Below are 12,051 nucleotides of genomic sequence, written 5' to 3' on the forward strand. Positions count from 1 at the left end.
ATATAAATATTAGTTTATTGTTATTGTTATCTTATTTTATTATTGTTGTTATCTTGCTACTAAACGTTTTAGGATATGTGTTTTAAGACATGGAGTGGAAGGTAACTTTAAGATACGTGGAGCTAAATTATATAAGATAACTAGCGTTCCTGGCCTCAACGGTCATGCCCTCCCCACCCCTAAAGTTATACCAATTTATACCAGCTTTACTCTCCTCTGCTCACAACCCCTCTATCTCTCATCCCATTTACACCTAAGCCCTCTGTATCTGTTATTGATATTAAATATAGATGTAGAAGATATAGAAGATTAGATTAGATAGATATACGTACAGATATAGATATACATATACATATACATATAGATACAACTATCCTTCAGAACTCATTACGATTTGTGGGGTTGGTATGGATGTAGTAACCCTTCATGGCATTAAGAATCCATTATTGATGTTTTTAAACTTAGGAGATTGTTTTATTGGTAGGGGTGGGGAATGTTGCATTGTCTTGGGGTATGATTTTCTAAGGATATTTTGTGGTGTGCACCGTGCAATGTTAAGTGCACCACCTAAAATACCAACTCACTGGTCATTGTGGCGTTGGCTTTTATCCTTGACTGGATACAGGAGCCATGAGAATTTGCTTCAAATAATCCAAATGCATCTTGAAGACCCACTCGAGTCATATGGTTTAATGCACGTATATTTAAATTTAATGCATTGGAAGTTAATCTAATGTCATCTAGGATTTTTCATTGTTTCTAATTTTTAATATAAGATAAGAATAGTTGATATGCACCTTGATGTTGACGCATGTGTTTTGCGCAGCATGGAGGAAAAAAATGTGTATGTAGCAAGTGATGTGCAGTGCGCTCCCAGTGTTATACGGAATGTGTACAAAGGGAAAGAGGTTATAAGGAAGAAGGCAATTCGTCGTGCAATCAGGCACGTTGGAGGATATGAAAGTTCGGTTAGTTTTTTGAGAGTCATTCATCGCTTGGATGGGCTTGAGAAGCAAGTAAAGGCACTCTTTCGACATCAAAGGGCTTCAGTTTCTCTTGGTGAGAGCATTGATAGCCGTCTACAAAGGATTGAGAGAATTTTGGAGGAGAAATACGAAGGAAACCTTTGTGATGGGGTGAGGATAAAGGATGAGTTGGAAGAAATCAAGGGTTACATAGGGGAGATATATGAACATGTCCGCAAGTATTGGCCATGTATTGGATCCTTGGATGATCATGATGAGAAGATGAAAGATCTTATTGACAGTGCTGGTCGTATAGAGGATGGCGTATGTGAGTTAATTGCTCACAAAAACGAAAACGTTTCCTTTGATGTGCAACTTACTTCTTTGAAAGTTTCCCTTAATAGGTTTTCGGCAATGTTGACCCAGATGAATCACCGTGTGGGGTCATTGCCTTTCACTCAAGAGCATTGCCCTTGATGTGCGATTTGCTTCTTTTAAAGTTTATCTAGATAGGTTTTTGGCAATGTTAACTTGGATAAGTCGTTGCTGCATAAGCGCGTCCTTGAAAATCTCCATTTTGAAAAACATTCTCTCTTTCAAATTGAAAATCGCCACATGCTTGATATATATAATCTTTGCAAGACTTTTTAAATGAGTTGTGTTTTATTCAATTGTTGAAAATCTCCATTTTAAAAAGCATTGTCTATCTCTTTCAAATTATTAAGATTTTTTTATCTCATTTTAATAGTTTATATATTTCATATTTTCACCTTGGTATTCATTCATCTTTGACACATTCGAGCCTTTGGCAAGATCTATGTATGGATCTACACGAATGAACATCCATTAGTAGGGCTTGGCTGGAGAGAGAGAGAGTGTGTGTGTCGGAGGAGAAGAGGTAAGGCATGGCTATATATTTCGTGAGTGTCATGTGCTCATGTATGATTATTTACACGTGTTTGTGCATGACTATTCTTTTGTCTTTGAGTTCAATACACTTTCAATTTGTGGTTTTCGGTTGAAAATGTGTTTGTCTTCAATGGCTTTGAGATTGAGATTTCTCTATTGGGACTCTTACTTATACTCTATTGAAAGTGTAGTGTAGTCATCATGGAACAAAGCAAAGCTATGGATGATGTTCCAGACATAGTGCATTCGACTCCATTGAATGCAATTGATTTGGTTGAATCAAAGAAAACAGCCACAACATCATCTCTTCGACGCTTGCCTGCTTGGAGCCATTCGCATGGGTATGGGAGATAGTTATTCTAATAAATTGTATATTTTTTCCAAGGTATTGTGTTTTTTTTTTTGGAGATAGTCATTAGTGCATTTTGTTGCAGCCAAAGTGTTGAGTTCAATGGAGTGAATAAAGTTAATGTGCGAAAGATGAAAGAAGTGGCGAGGCAACAGGGAGGGCATGTTAGTAAATCCACAAGGACATCAACGATCTGAAGAAACACAAAGGTTGCTTCAAGCTCTTTGGAGTTTAAACGCCTCGAGACCAAGATGAATGAGTTGATGGAATTGCAGACGAGTTTATCCACTCGTGTCGATCATGCACTTGCTATTTACTTTGCAAAGTTACATGAACAAGCTAAGGATTTGTTTGGTGTTGTGTGCGAGACAAAGCACACCCAGAGTGTTCTTCAACAAGTCTCGAGTGGTTGGGTGGTGAAGTGAGGGAACTTTCAGCAATTGTCTCTGAGACAAGTAGGTTGATGAATTTGTTGTTGAATAATATGTGGGCATCGTTTTGGGGGGCTTGGAGATGGCCACGAGCCTGTGATTTTCCAGAGGGGTTGTCGACTACCATTTTTGCAGTTCCAAATGAACGTTAATAGGTTCAATACCTTGCTACAACAATTGAGTCGTCAAATGAACGGTCCCAATTGAGAAGATCTATTATCGTCTCGCTTATATCTTACTTGAAAGTGCTTGGACCAATGTTTTTTTTTTGTGATGATGTGTGCTTCCTTTTTGTGAAGCTTATATTGGTTTTAATGTAACGATGTGATATCTCTTTCTTGAGGTTTGATCTCTCTTTGTCTCTCTTCAACATTTGGATGAAGGTTATGATCTATTGTTGTCTCGCTTATGAAGATATTGAAATGCTTGGGCCACTGCTTTTTATTTATTATGTGTGCTATCTTTTTTTGTAACGAGACTAAATTGAGTAGACTATATTGGGTATCTACAGTGTGGTGTGATGTCTCTTTCTTGACGCTTGATATCATGTGAGTAACTTTATTCATTTTTATGGTGTAATGCATGCGAGTAATATTTTCTAATTCTATGGTCTAATTGTAATATTCTCTCTGTCCCTCTCTCTCTTTCTCTCTCTCCAGTGTTTGCTTCAATTTATTGGGGGTGATGCATTCTTCTCTCTTTTAAAGAGTTTGTAAACATTGATCTGTAGTTTATTTATAGATATGGATTATTATGTCTTGCAATATAGTTTATTTATAGATATAGATATAGAGTAATATTCTCTGTAAAATACGTTTCAATGTCCAGGTACTTGCTATGGATTGGAATAAGATTATGTATTCTTCCTCTTTTCAAGAGTTTGTAAATTTTAATTACATTTTTATTTTTAAGTATGCATACATATATATATATATGTATGTATGTATGTATGTATGTATGTATGTATGTATGTATGTATAGCCTCTTTCTTGAGGTTTGGTCTTTACAAATACTTATTATATCTTAAGTATCCTAACGTTTTATAGTTTGTTGCGCATTCATGTTGAAGAGTGATGTTTGGGTTTGAGTTATAGTTTTCTTTTAAATCTTTGGGTTAGATATATCTAATTGTATAGAATAGATAAATATATATAATGATTCTAATTTTGACTGTTATTGTTCCTTGCACGTAGGAGGATTGTGCTGATTTAAATTGTCGTGCTGTTTTTCGATTATGTGATTCTAGATTGATTCTACTTTTAAGTCTTTTTGGAAATACTAATCCCAATCAAGTCTCTGCTTGAAAGAATGCATGTTTTCTCTTGATGTGCAAGCTTTGTGAGAATCCAAACAATATGGGATTAAATAATCAAAGAACTAGCACGGATTATGTGTTGCGTATTCATAGGCATAGACTCAACTCTACACGATATAGACGATGACAGATTGCTAGGCTTAGGGCTCAAATGGCAAGACATGACCGGAGGGGGTATAAAGAGATGTGTTCTACTATAGTTGAGTGCCGAAACGTTTTGCAAGGACGGGCTCTAAATCATGATAGCTTGATACGTGAGGGACTTCACAGTTTGGTTGAGCAACAGTTTGCTAATGATTATAATTGTGATGCTGGAAATCACCAAAACTTAGGAGATGCTGTGATTGATGAGTCACGTGTCAATAATGCTCCAACCTTTAGTGCTCGAAATGGGGGTTTTTGCTCCATTTTACATGCTTTGCCTGCAATGGATATTCATCCTGCAACTATAATATTGCTATTTCAAGACCCGATTATGCATTCCATGGGGAGTCTTTCTGAGATGTGTGAGCGATGTTCGGCTAAATTGTGGAGATGTGAGGCTCAAGTGCAGGGGTCAGTTTTGTTTGGTAAACATTGTTGTCGAAATGGAAAAGTAATGTTGCCACGGTTGCAAGATCCACCACAACTATTGCATGATTTGTTGCATGGTATGCATCCTCAAAGTAGAGTATTTAAAAATAATATACGAGCATATAATAGTGCTCTTGCATTTGTGTCGCTTGGTGCCAATATTGATGAGCTTTTGTCTGTTGTGGGAAATTCTTATACCTTTAGAGTGCATGGCTCCATTTATCATCGTATAGGCCCTTTGATTCTTGATGTGCAAAGACAGGAAAGGCCAAGATTTGCACAACTTTATGTTTATGATACTGAGCATGAGTTATCTAATCGGTTGGATGTTATGCCTAATTTATTGCCAAACTTGCTTGGGGAGCTTCAGTCTATGATGCATATGCATAATGCATATGCACAAGCTTTTAGATCCATGGGTATGCAATTGCAAAACAATCCCTTGCATGATTTAAGAATGACTATTTTTAGGGTTCAACGTGCTAATAGACAATACTCAGCTCCAGTGGCAACTGAGGTTGCAGCTATCATGCCAGGACAAGGCGATGAGAATACTCTTGATCGTCGAGACATACATGTTTATAGTCGGGATGGACGATGTATTGCTATTTCAAACTTGCATAGAGCATATATGCCAATGCTATACGTTCTTTTTCCTATGGGTGATGATGGTTAGCATGTAAAGGTACCTTATAGTGGTGTTAATGTTCCAATTAATATACATGGATTGTCTAATAAGGATTGTGTTACTCAGATGCAATTTTATGCATTTCGACTACAAGTGCGTGAGGACACTGAGGTGTGCATGTTGCGGGGTGGCCGATTGTTGCAACAATTTATTGTTAATGCTTATTGTAGAATAGAGCAATGTAGGTTAGCTTGGTGTCATCAAAATCAATCAGTTTTACGCTCGGAAGTTTATAAGGGCTTAGCAGATATGGTGGGAGTGATGGATGATGGGCCCATGGGGATTGTTGGTGCCTCTATTGGAAAAAGGGTGGTTTTGCCGTCTTCTTTTACTGGTGGGCCAAGACACATGTATCAGTTGTATCAGGATGCCATGGCTATAGTGCGAAGTAAGGGAAAACCTGATCTGTTTATAACGATGACATGTAATCCAAAGTGGTTAGAGATAACTAATGCTTTGTTGCCTGGACAGACTGCTTATGATCGTCCTGATTTGACTGCTCGGGTATTCCATAAAAAACATGCTGATATGATGCATACATTGTTGAAAAGAAATCTGTTTGGAAATGTTGCAAGCTATGTTAGTGTGATTGAGTTTCAAAAGAGCACCCTTTTAAACCCTCTGAAGCATGCCATTATGATAGATTTGTTTGTGCTGAGTTTCTTGATAGAGCAAAGTTTTCAGATTTGTTTGAAACTATCTCAAAATGCAATGTCCATGGTCCTTGCGGTGTAATGAATCCCAAGAGCCCTTGCATGCGCAATGGTCGATGCACTAAAAAATTCCCTCAGAGGTTTGTGAATGTAACAACTGTTGATAGCTCTGGCTATCCTGTTTATAGAAGACCAGATGATGGAAAGACAGTCACAATAAAGGGTAATACTATTGATAATCGATGGATTGTTCCATACAATCTGTACTTGAGTAAAAAATACAATGCACATATAAATGTTGAGGCGTGCTCAACGGTGGCAACTGTTAAGTATTTGTATAAGTATATATACAAGGGACATGATCGTGCAACAATCAAATTTTTTGTTCGAAACTCAGGGTTAAATGGTACGACCATTCGTGAAGTGGATAAGATCGAGAGTTATTTAGATGCACGGTATGTTTCTGCTTCAGAAGCGTATTGGCGAATATATGGCTATGCATTTCACAATGAGAAGCCTGATATACAGCGGTTGCAGGTGCACTTACCTAATGAGAATTATGTAGTGTTTCAAGATACAGACAATATATCAGATGTTATGCAAAATGAAGATATCAGGAAAACTACTCTTACAGAATGGTTTGTGTGCAATCGTATTCATCCAGAGGCTCGAGCTATTCGGTATCAAGACTTCCCGGTGTATTGGGTGTGGAATGCACAATGAAATGTATGGACGAAGAGAAAGCGTGGAAATACGTGTGATCGAATATACTTTATGCCGCCCACATCTGGTGAGCGTTATTACTTGCGAATGCTCTTGACAGTGTCTCCATGATGTATGTCTTTTGATGATTTGCGTACTATTGGCAACGTGGTGTACAACACCTTTAAGAAAGCCTACATTGCAAAGGGCATGTTAGAGGGTGATGATGAGTGTGTTGTGTGCTTGGAAGAGGCTGCATCTATACAAATTGATGCCCAGTTGCGTGCTTTATTTGCTGCAATTTTGGTCTTCTGTGAGCATGCACAGCCTAGTCAGCTCTGGGATAGGTTTATGTCACCAATGGTGGAGGATATTTTGTATAAGTTACAGCTAGAGCATGTGCATATATCTTCTGCAGTTCTACAACAAGAGGCATCGAAGAGGGCTTTATTGCATCTTCAGGATCTTTTGCGACAACATGGACGAAGATTGTCTGACTTTGATGGATTGCCAAAACCTCATCAAAATGATTCTCAGTTGTGTGCTAACCCTCTTTTAGAAGATGAATATGCATATGATATACTAGAGCAACGTAGAGTTTGTGTTTATATGGAGGCCATGTTGAATGATGAACAGAGGATTGCATATAATGCAGTTATAGGTGCCATTGGTGGAAACTTTGGGGGTGTTTTCTTCTTGGATGGTCCTAGTGGATCTGGAAAGACATTTCTTTACAAGTGTTTGCTTGCTAAGGTTGCGCAGTGATGGTCATATAGCATTGGCAACGGCATCATCTGGCATTGCTGCTTTGCTTCTGCAAGGCGGTCGTATTGCTCACTCGAGATTTAAAATTCCATTGGATCTATGTAATCGATCCACCTGTAATATTTCTGTTCAGAGCGATCTTGCTCAACTGTTCAGGCAATCCAGCCTTATTTTATGGAATGAGGCTCCCATGATGCACAGGTTTGCATTTGAAGCTGTTGATAGAACTTTAAGAGATATTATGAGCTGTGATAAACCATTTGGTGGAAAGGTTACTTTGCTTGGGGGTGATTTTAGGCAAATCCTGCCTGTCATGATGAAGGGCTCCCGTGAAGATATCGCTAATGCGGCACTATGTTGCTCTCATTTATGGCAGTATGTTAAGGTGCTAAGGTTGTCTGCGAATATGAGAATATCAACCGTTGGTGGTGTAATGGATAATGGATTTGTTGCTTGGATTCAAGGGATAGGGGATGGAGTGGGTATTACGGAGAATTGTGATAAGTTACATATTCCATCTAGCATGCTATTGAAAGGGTGCTCTATTGAAAACTTGGTTAATAGTGTGTACGGTGAAGTGTCCGCGGTGAGAGACTTTGGGACATATTTTAGTGAGCGTGCTATACTTGCAGCGCAAAATGCAAAGGTGGCTTCTTTGAATCGTTGTGCATTGCAATCGATGCCAGGAGAAGTTATACAGTACTATAGTGCGGATTCAATTGCAGAGGCAGGTGATAGCTCATTTTTGTACTCTGTAGAGTATTTAAATACACTGGATCTTGGAGGTGGATTTCCTCCCCATCTATTGTTGCTAAAGATGAATACACCTATTATTTTGCTTAGGAACTTAAATCCAGCAAAAGGTTTATGTAATGGTACACGGTTGATGTGTAAGGCATTTAATAAAAAGGTGATAGATGCTGAAATAATAACAGGGACAAATATAGGGGAACGAGTTTTTATTCCTATGATCACTTTTATTCCTAGCACCTTGCAATTTCCATTTACTAGAGACGGAGGCAATTTCCTATTCGATTGGCATTTGCTATGACAACCAATAAGTCGCAAGGCCAAACATTGTCTGTTATTGGTCTTTACTTAAAGACACAAATATTTACACATAGACAGTCGTAAATCCTCATGCGGTGTGAGGGTGTTATTGCACGAGGATGGGAGCACTATGAATGTCACGACGAACATTGTGTACAAGGAGGTACTTCACAAGATGCAATGAGGTGCATTGCTTTTTTGCAAGGATGCATACGGAGATGAATTTGAATTGCATATATCTATTGAATTTTGATGGCTTTGTAGTCCTAGCTTGGTGTATATGTAAGATAGCCTCAAAGCTGTATTCAGTTGGCATATACTCAATGGTAATTGAGTATATATATATTCCCTATACTGTATATAAGTGTTTGATTGACTTTTGCAAAGATGCCATCCAGCTTCTGAGTTTCAAAAGAAACTGCAGTGTGACTTGCGCGCAATGACAACGGATGATATTATCAAAAGAACACTTGCAAGGGTCGTTGAGCATTTGTATGATGATATCAACATAGAGATTTTGCTTCTAGTCTTTATTGAGGTGGTGCATTGTGGATATACCCAATGCTTTTGAGTGCATATGGGTGAAGCTGAGCAAGACGAGGTTTCGGCGATCTCACACTGATAGAATACAGAGAGGGTGGCCGACATATGAATTTAAGAATCTCAGTTGTTTTGTGACGCTACATCAAGTTGTGACAATGCCTACCAAGTGGTTTGCAAATATTAAGCCAGGTATTGTTATTCCGTTGTTAAGTGATTTGTCAATTGTTTGATGTGTTCATGTTTACGTTGAGCTTTTGAAATTGTAAGTGTAAGAAAGAGAGAAAAGACTATCATGGCCCCTATACCATCACCGGAACGAAGAGTGGCAATGAAACTTGCTTCTCCTGAGCATGCTATATTGGAGAATGGAATTTTTCCCGATGATTCCTCAAAGAAAAGAAAGCTTCATTTTGGTTAGGCCCGATGGAAAGTTTCAACATCTTTGTAGTGTTTGGATGTAGATGTATCTATATCTTTGTAACGTTTAGATATAGCATTTCAACATCTTTGTAGCGTTTGGATATAGATGTATCTATATTTATATTCATAGGTATAATCAAGAAGTGGTACTTCATGGTTTGTTGATCCTTGGATTTATGATACAAAGTTTTCGGCTCTGGAGCAAGATTTGGTTTTTGCCTTTGCTTCACCTATTTATATTTGAATCTTAAACATGCTTACGCTTTGTGGTTCATTTCAACGTAGCAATGTTATTTCTGATTGTAACATCAAATGATCATGTAGAGCTGCTTCTGCCTGTTGCACATAGCAAGTATTGTTGTTTTAATGTTAAGTCCCATGTACCATCAACAAGACAAAGAGTGGCGGCGATCGGACTTCTTCGCCTGGCCATGCTATATTGGAGAGTGAAAATACTATTGTCTCCTGTACCATCAACAAGACAAAGAGTGGCGATTAGACTTGCTTCGCCTAGCCATGCTATATTAGAGTGGAAAATTTTCCACTTATTTCTCATGGAAAAGGAAGCTTCATTTTGGTTAGACCTTATGGAAGCTGTAAATCGTTTTGTAACATTTGGATGTAGATGCATAAGCACAATCAAGAAGTGACACTCTATGGTTTGTTGATACTTGAAATTGTGGTGCAAGGTTATTGGTGCAGTCTTTAGAAGAAACTGGTGCGCAGATCGGACGCAGGTAGCTCACGTAGTGAATTCCCAAAGGTCCCCAAGAACAAAGCACTCTACTTTTTAGCACAAAAATCAATGTAAAAACAAGCACGACATGAGACAAGAGACAAATTGGGTTGAATCTCCCCCATGCCTTGTGTGAGCGCTTCACAAAGCATGTATTTAATATATATTTTCAATCTTTTTGCTCAAAAATAGCCCAATTACAAAAATATACAAGCTTTTAGCTTTTGAGTTTGCTTTCTACCAAAAATAGGAAAATAAAGCTAATGGACGGTGCCCAAAGAGTCTGGCACGCCCAATCTCAATGTCCAAATAAAAATAACATATCCAGGCGCATAAGCGCATACAAAATAATAATAAATAGTCGATGTCTCTATAGACATAATCAAAATATAGGCGTGGCGCCTATCAAAATATATCCAAAGGTCGGAAACCCGCTAGACTCCAATGCTTTCCTCCGCCACTGCTGCTATCTCTACACATCAACTGAAGCATTCACAATCGTTAGTAAAATAACACAATTAAACCGACAAAAGTGAATACCTAGCAGTCTTCAGCTACATAAATAAATCAACTGGTTAGAAATAAATCCTAACCTTAATTTATTACGAGTGCGCACTCTAAACTCATAAACGTTTATTAATTTAATATGCATTTTGCGGAATCACCCGCTATGGAATCACCCATGTACACACTAAATTAATGAAACGCCCGAAAAGGACAGGCGTCCCCATCAACTTCTCGCACAAAGAATCCTCTTTGCGTATGAGCCCCGGTCATCTAAGTTTACGGAATCCACCGTAAAACCTCACGGAATCCACCGTGGAATATGCCTCCTGGCATCATACCCCCGGGGTGGGATAGCAATTGACCTCAATTGCTATTAGCTCAATGTGGAGCTAACAGAGTGGGGAAAGCATTTAGGTCTCTAGCGTGCATCCATTGTGCTTCCTCTACAGGATGGTTCTTAAATTTCACGAGATATCTAGAGTACCTTCGGCCAGTTCTAGTGGTCATGTAATCAGTGTCTATGATGGCTTCTGGTTCAAGGATTTCAGTCTCTTCTTCTAGTAAAGGTGGGTTTTCATAGACAGGGTGGATAGGTAATTGTCCTCTAAATGGTCTTAATAAACTAATATGAAATGTATTATGAATTTTCCAATGAGATGGCAATTCTAACTTGAATGCATTGTCATTAATCTTATGAATGATTCTAAATGGTCCGTAGAATCTAGGGGCTAATTTAACAACTGGATGTCTATCTACACTTTGCAGTCTACGCTTTTCTATTCTAAGCCAAACATAATCATCAATTTTGAAATTCATGGCTTGTCTTTTCTTGTTGGCTTGTTTGGTATATGATTGTTGGGCTTTAGCAATCATATCCTTTACTTCATCAAAAATAGTGTTATGCATAACAGCAATATCATCGGCACTTTGTATTCTATTAGACAAAGATGCAACAGGTGTAGATAATCTATGTCCATAAATAACTTCAAAAGGTGCTTTCTTTGTAGATGTGTGCGGTGTATTATTATATGCAAACTGTAATAAATGTAGATGAGTATCCCATGTTTGAGGTTTAGAGATAGTGTATGCACGTAAAAGATCTAGAATAGTGCTATTTGTGGCTTCTGTTTGTCCATTTGTTTCTGGATGAAATGCAGATGAGAAATCAATCTTTGTGCCTAGATTTGCAAACAGTGTAATCCAGAAATTATTACAAAATCTAGAATCTCTATCTGAAATAATCACTTTCGGCAATCCATGGTTAGTAAAAATAGTTTTCAAAAATAACTGTGCTGCTTGTGATGCTGTTAAAGTTTTCTTACATGCAATGAAATATGCTTGCTTACTAAATCTATCTACAATTGTCCAAATCATGTCATGGTTAGATTTAGTATTTGGTAAGCCAGTAATGAAATCCATAGATATATGTTCCCAAGGTTTAGATG

The sequence above is a fragment of the Lygodium microphyllum genome, chromosome 1 (assembly GCF_053477565.2).
Source record: "Lygodium microphyllum isolate KBCC chromosome 1, Lygodium_microphyllum_v1.1.10, whole genome shotgun sequence".
Taxonomy (NCBI): Eukaryota; Viridiplantae; Streptophyta; class Polypodiopsida; order Schizaeales; family Lygodiaceae; genus Lygodium; species Lygodium microphyllum.